Source organism: Artemia sp. Qi Xiang Cuo, chromosome 9, assembly GCF_049724085.1.
Source record: "Artemia sp. Qi Xiang Cuo chromosome 9, ASM4972408v1, whole genome shotgun sequence".
NCBI classification, from domain to species: domain Eukaryota; kingdom Metazoa; phylum Arthropoda; class Branchiopoda; order Anostraca; family Artemiidae; genus Artemia; species Artemia sp. Qi Xiang Cuo.
In genome coordinates this window covers 4,645,510-4,651,509 of record NC_142802.1, presented here as the reverse complement: position 1 = coordinate 4,651,509, position 6,000 = coordinate 4,645,510, and positions in this window count along the sequence as shown.

Sequence of the window (6,000 nt, the reverse complement as noted above, 5' to 3'; positions counted from 1 at the left end):
GGATGTGTTTCGGGAAATGGTGGGCCTGGAAGGAGTGTTAGTTGCCTTCCAATCAGTTTCGAACATTAAAAAGGGCACAAGCCACTCCAATTTCCAATTGAATGATTTCTTTTCAAAGTTTCTACGACAATTTCTTCGATACGAAGTGCCCTGCTTAAAGGAAAAAAAAAATACATTTTGCCAACGTCGTTCTTATATGCCCTCAGGGCATAATTTAAAATCCTTGCCCCGAAGGTTGTGGGGGAGTGTCCTCCTCAAAAACATAATTACTACCTGGAAATCAACTACGATTGGGCGTGAACAAATTGGCTATCTCAAAATTTTGATTGGAGGTGTTGGGGGGACTGATGGGCGTGGGGGGGGGCTAGTTGCCCTACAACCACTTTCGACTCTTAAAAAGGGCACTAGCCCTTTGAATTTACAATCGAATGAGACTTTTTTGAAGTTTCTATGACAACACATTCTAGAAAAATCTTATATGCCCCCAGGGCATAACATACAACCCGTGCCCTGAAGGCTGTGGGGGAGTGTCCTTCTCAAAACATAATTTCTATCTTGAAATCAAATATGCTGAACAAAATGGCTATCTAAAAATTTTGATTGGATGTGTTTCGGGAAATGGTGGGCGTAGAAGGGGTGTTAGTTGCCTTCCAATAACTTTTGACTATTAAAAAGGGCACAAGCAACTCCAAATTTGAATTGAATGAGCCCTTTTTGAAGTCTCTACGACAACTTCTTCGATACGAAGTGCCCTGCTCTAAATGAAAAAAAATAATAAATGATACATTGTGCCAACATAGTTTTTACATACCCTCAGGGCATAACTTAAAATCCTTGCCCCGAGGGTTGTGAGGGAGTGTCCTCCTCAAAAACATAATTTCTATCTGGAAATCAACTACGCTGAACAAAATGGCTATCTCAAAATTTTGTTTGGATGTGTTTCGGGAATTGGTGGGCCTGGAAGGATTGTTAGTTGCCTTACAATCAGTTTCGAACATTAAACAGGGCACAAGCCACTCCAATTTCCAATTGACTGATTTCTTTTCAAAATTTCTATGACAATTTGTTCGACACGAAGTGCCCTGCTAAAATGATAAAAATACATTGTGCCAACGTTGTTCTTATATGCCCTCAGGGCATAATTTAAAATCCTTGCCCCGAAGGTTGTGGGGGAGTGTCCTCCTCAAAAACATATTTACTATCTGTAAATCAACTACGATTGGGCGTGAACAAATTGGCTATCTCAAAATTTTGATTGGATGTGTTTGGGGGAATGATGGGCGTGGGGGGCTAGTTGCCCTCCAATTACTTTCGACTCTTAAAAAGGGCACTAGCCATTTGAATTTCCAATCCAATGAGCCTCTTTTGAAGCTTTTATAACAACGCGTTCTATATAAGCCTTATATGCCCCAGGGCATAGCTTACAACCCTTGTCCTGAAGGCTGTGGGGTAGTGTCCTCTTCAAAAACATAATTTCTATCTGGAATCCAAATATGCTGAAAAAAATGGCTATCTCCAAATTTTGATTGGATGTGTTTCGTGAAATGGTAGGCATGGAAAAGGTGTTAGTTGCCTTCCAATCATTTTCGACTATTAAAAAGGGCACAAGCAACTCCAATTTTGAATTGAATGAGCCCTTTTTGAAGTTTCTACGACAACTTCTTCGATACGAAGTGCCTTACTCTAAATGAAGAAAATAATAAATGATACATTGTGCCAACATCGTTTTTATATACCCTCAGGGCATAACTTAAAATCCTTGCCCCGAGGGTTGTGGGGGAATGTCCTCCTCAAAAACATATTTTCTATCTGGAAATCAACTACGCTGAACAAAATGGCTATCTCAGAATTTTGATTGGATATATTTGGGGGAATGATGGGCGTGGGGGGGGGGCTATTTGCCCTCCAATCAATTTCAAATATTAAAAAAGGCACTAGCCCTTTGAATTTCCAATCGAATGAGCCTGTTTTGAAGTTTCTACGACAACGCCTTCTTTAAAAACCTTTACGCCCCCAGGGCATAACTTACAACCCTTGCCCTGAAGGCTGTGGGGGAGTATCCTCCTCAAAAACGTAATTTCTATCTGGAAATCAACTACGCTGAACAAAATTGGATGTGTTTGGGGAAATGATGGGTGTGGAAGGGGTGTTAGTTGCCTTCCAATCACATTCGACTATTAAAAAGGGCAAAAGCCACTCCAGTTTCCGATTGAATGAGCCCTTTTCGAAGTTTCTACAACAAGTTCTTCGATACGAAGTGCCCTGCTCTAAAGTAAAATAAATAATAAATAGTACATTGTGCCAACATCGTTCTTATATGCCCTCAGGGCATAACTTAAAACCCTTGCCCCGTGGGTTGAAGGGGAGTGTCCTCCTCAAAAACATATTTTCTGTCTGGAAATCAACTACGCTGAATAAAATGGCTATCTCAAAATTTTGATTGGATGTGTTTCGGGAAATGGTGGGCCTGGAAGGAGTGTTAGTTGCCTTCCAATCAGTTTCGAACATTAAAAAGGGCACAAGCCACTCCAATTTCCAATTGAATGATTTCTTTTCAAAGTTTCTACGACAATTTCTTCGATACGAAGTGCCCTGCTTAAAGGAAAAAAAAATACATTTTGCCAACGTCGTTCTTATATGCCCTCAGGGCATAATTTAAAATCCTTGCCCCGAAGGTTGTGGGGGAGTGTCCTCCTCAAAAACATATTTACTACCTGGAAATCAACTACGATTGGGCGTGAACAAATTGGCTATCTCAAAATTTTGATTGGATGTGTTTGGGGGAATGATGGGCGTGGGGGGGGGCTAGTTGCCCTACAACCACTTTCGACTCTTAAAAAGGGCACTAGCCCTTTGAATTTACAATCGAATGAGACTTTTTTGAAGTTTCTACGACAATACCTTCTATAAAAACCTTATATACCTCCGGGGCATAGCTTACAACCCTTGCCTTGAGGGCATTGGAGAAGTGTGCTTCTCAAAACATGCTTTATATCTTTAAATAAACAGTGCATGATAAATTGGCCATCACCTAATCTTTAGTGAACATGTTTGGGAACATATTGGGCGTGGACGGGGTACTAGTTGCCTGCCAATAACTTTTGACTATTAAAAAGGGCACAAGCAACTCCAAATTTGAATTGAATGAGCCCTTTTTGAAGTCTCTACGACAACTTCTTCGATACGAAGTGCCCTGATCTAAATGAAAAAAAATAATAAATGATACATTGTGCCAACATAGTTTTTACTTACCCTCAGGGCATAACTTAAAATCCTTGCCCCGAGGGTTGTGAGGGAGTGTCCTCCTCAAAAACATATTTTCTATCTGGAAATCAACTACGCTAAATAAAATGGCTATATCAGAATTTTGATTGGATATATTTGGGGGAATGATGGGCGGGGGGGCTAGTTGCCCTCCAATCAATTTCGAATATTAAAAAAGTCACTAGCCCTTTGAATTTCCAATCGAATGAGCCTGTTTTGAAGTTTCTACGACAACGCCTTCTATAAAAACCTTTATGTTCCCAGGGCATAACTTACAACCCTTGCCCTGAAGACTGTGGGGGAGTATCCTCCTCAAAAACGTAATTTCTATCTGGAAATCAACTACGCTGAACAAAATTGGATGTGTTTCGGGAAATGATGGGCGTGGAAGGGGTGTTAGTTGCCTTCCAATCATATTCTACTATTAAAAAGGGCAAAAGCCACTCCAATTTCCGATTGAATGAGCCCTTTTCGAAGTTTCTACAACAAGTTCTTCGATACGAAGTGCCCCGCTCTAAAGTAAAATAAATAATAAATAGTACATTGTGCCAACATCGTTCTTATATGTCCTCAGGGCATAACTTAAAAACCTTGCCCTGTGGGTCGTGGGGGAGTGTCCTCCTCAAAAACATATTTTCTGTCTGGAAATCAACTACGCTGAACAAAATGGCTATCTCAAAATTTTGATTGGATGTGCTTGGGGGAATGATGGGCGCGGGGGGGGGTTGTTGCCCTCCAATTACTTTAGACTATTAAAAAGGGCACTAGCCACTCCAATTTCCAATCGAATGAGCACTTTTTGAAGTTTCTACGACGACTCCTTCGATACGAAGTGCCCGGGTATGGAGAAAAAAAATGCATTGTGGCAACATCGTTCTTTACTTACGCAGTGCTATTGCGCTGCCTGCGATCAGCTGAAGTCGTCACTGCCATAGTAAAATAGGTATCATCGGCAAACTAGAAAGGATTACCTTAAAATTAGAATATAAACCTCGAGCACTATATATCAAACTCATAAAAGAAAAGCTTAAGTCATTAATGTATACTAACCATAAAAGCAGACAGATCCCTAGGGGACACCAAATGACCAAATTCAACTACTCTTTTCCCTCAACTTAGCATCAGACATTTATAAATGCTGGGTACTACCCGTCTGAAAGGATTCGATTAGCTTCAATGCTTTTCCTCTAATTCCACTATTTTCTAGCTCCCACATTAAAATTACATGGCCAGCAGTGTCGCGAACGATTTCACAATATTTAAGAAAATAGACATCACTTATAAACCCTGAGCTGGAGCAGCATTTACAAAAGTAGTCAACATTCAAACTGTCTGTTCCTTTGACATCACTTTACAGAAAGCCAAATTGATTACAATAAAAAACGATCTATTTTGCAAAAACTTGGAAACTCTAATGTTTGTACGTTTCTAAAATAATCTAAATACAACAGAAAGAAGGGATATCAGCCTATAATCATTTATATTATTCTTATTTCATTTAAATAAAGGGATTACCCTAGCGCCTTTAAGGCACTCAAGATGTATACCATTTCTAAGACTTTCATTAATCCGGTACAAAATTTGGGTGTGATATGAAAAACAAAAATTGCTTTAAATACCTTCATTGACATAAAATAGGACCCTGTAGCGCTATTTCGTATTCTTTTTACCACATCGTTCAATTCTTTTTTAGTAACCGGTCGGAAATACATTGATGCATCGCTATTTTCAGGTAAAGTTTGGGTGAACTAGCATGTTGTGCAACGGACGACGCTGATACGTAGCCTATACTACAAAACGATCACAAATTCGATAAGCTGTTCGAAGAAACTCTTCATCATCTCATCGAAAATAAGAACATTACCATGATTATTCACAACAATCACAGATAACTTTCCAAGTCTTGCGAGGGTTACTTTCTTCTTTTCTGAAACGATCGCTCAGGGATTCTACCTTAGCTTTACGGAATAAGCTATTCAACTTATTAATATATAACTTCAATGTATTACTTCAAAGGGGCTTTTTTCCAGGCCACTTCGTATGGAAATTGTCGCAGAAGCTTTGAAAGGGGGCTCATTTGATTTTAAAAAAGGGCAGCTCTTTTAGCTACCCTCCCCCAAAGACATCTGATAAAAATTTTGAGATAGCTCATTTTGTTCAAAATAGTCAGAATATTCAATAGCTAAATGACCTGATCCCCCTCTGCCCTTGGGGCAAGTAATGTAAGCTATGCAGATTACTGATTGTTCACACTAATTGTCATTAGGACGTTGGGCAGAGTAGATTAGAGAATTAAGGTATTAAGTGAAAGATTTTTAGGGCATCTTGAACTAAGTCAGAGGACACAATATGCATCGAGGTTGTCAAAAGGACATATTTGCGATATCTCAGGAACGGCTAAAGGTACTAGCTTAAAACTCTCATGGAATGTTGAGGAAGATGTTAACCTTAACCGCAGCAGTGTTATTCTCGTACATAGCACACTCATCACTTTAATGTATTTGTCTAGTATAATATACAAGGATAAAACCTTTACTAAAGCTCTTCTATCAATAGAATCCAACGCTTGCTCATAATCTATAAAACTGATGACCAAAGGCGTTTGAAAACTCAGGCACTTCTCAATTATTTACCTAAGAGTGAAACTTGGATCGACACATCCTCTACCTTTTCTAAAACCGCACTGTTGTTCTCTTAAAACTTTGTCTACGGCATCTCTCAGTCTAAAAAGTATAA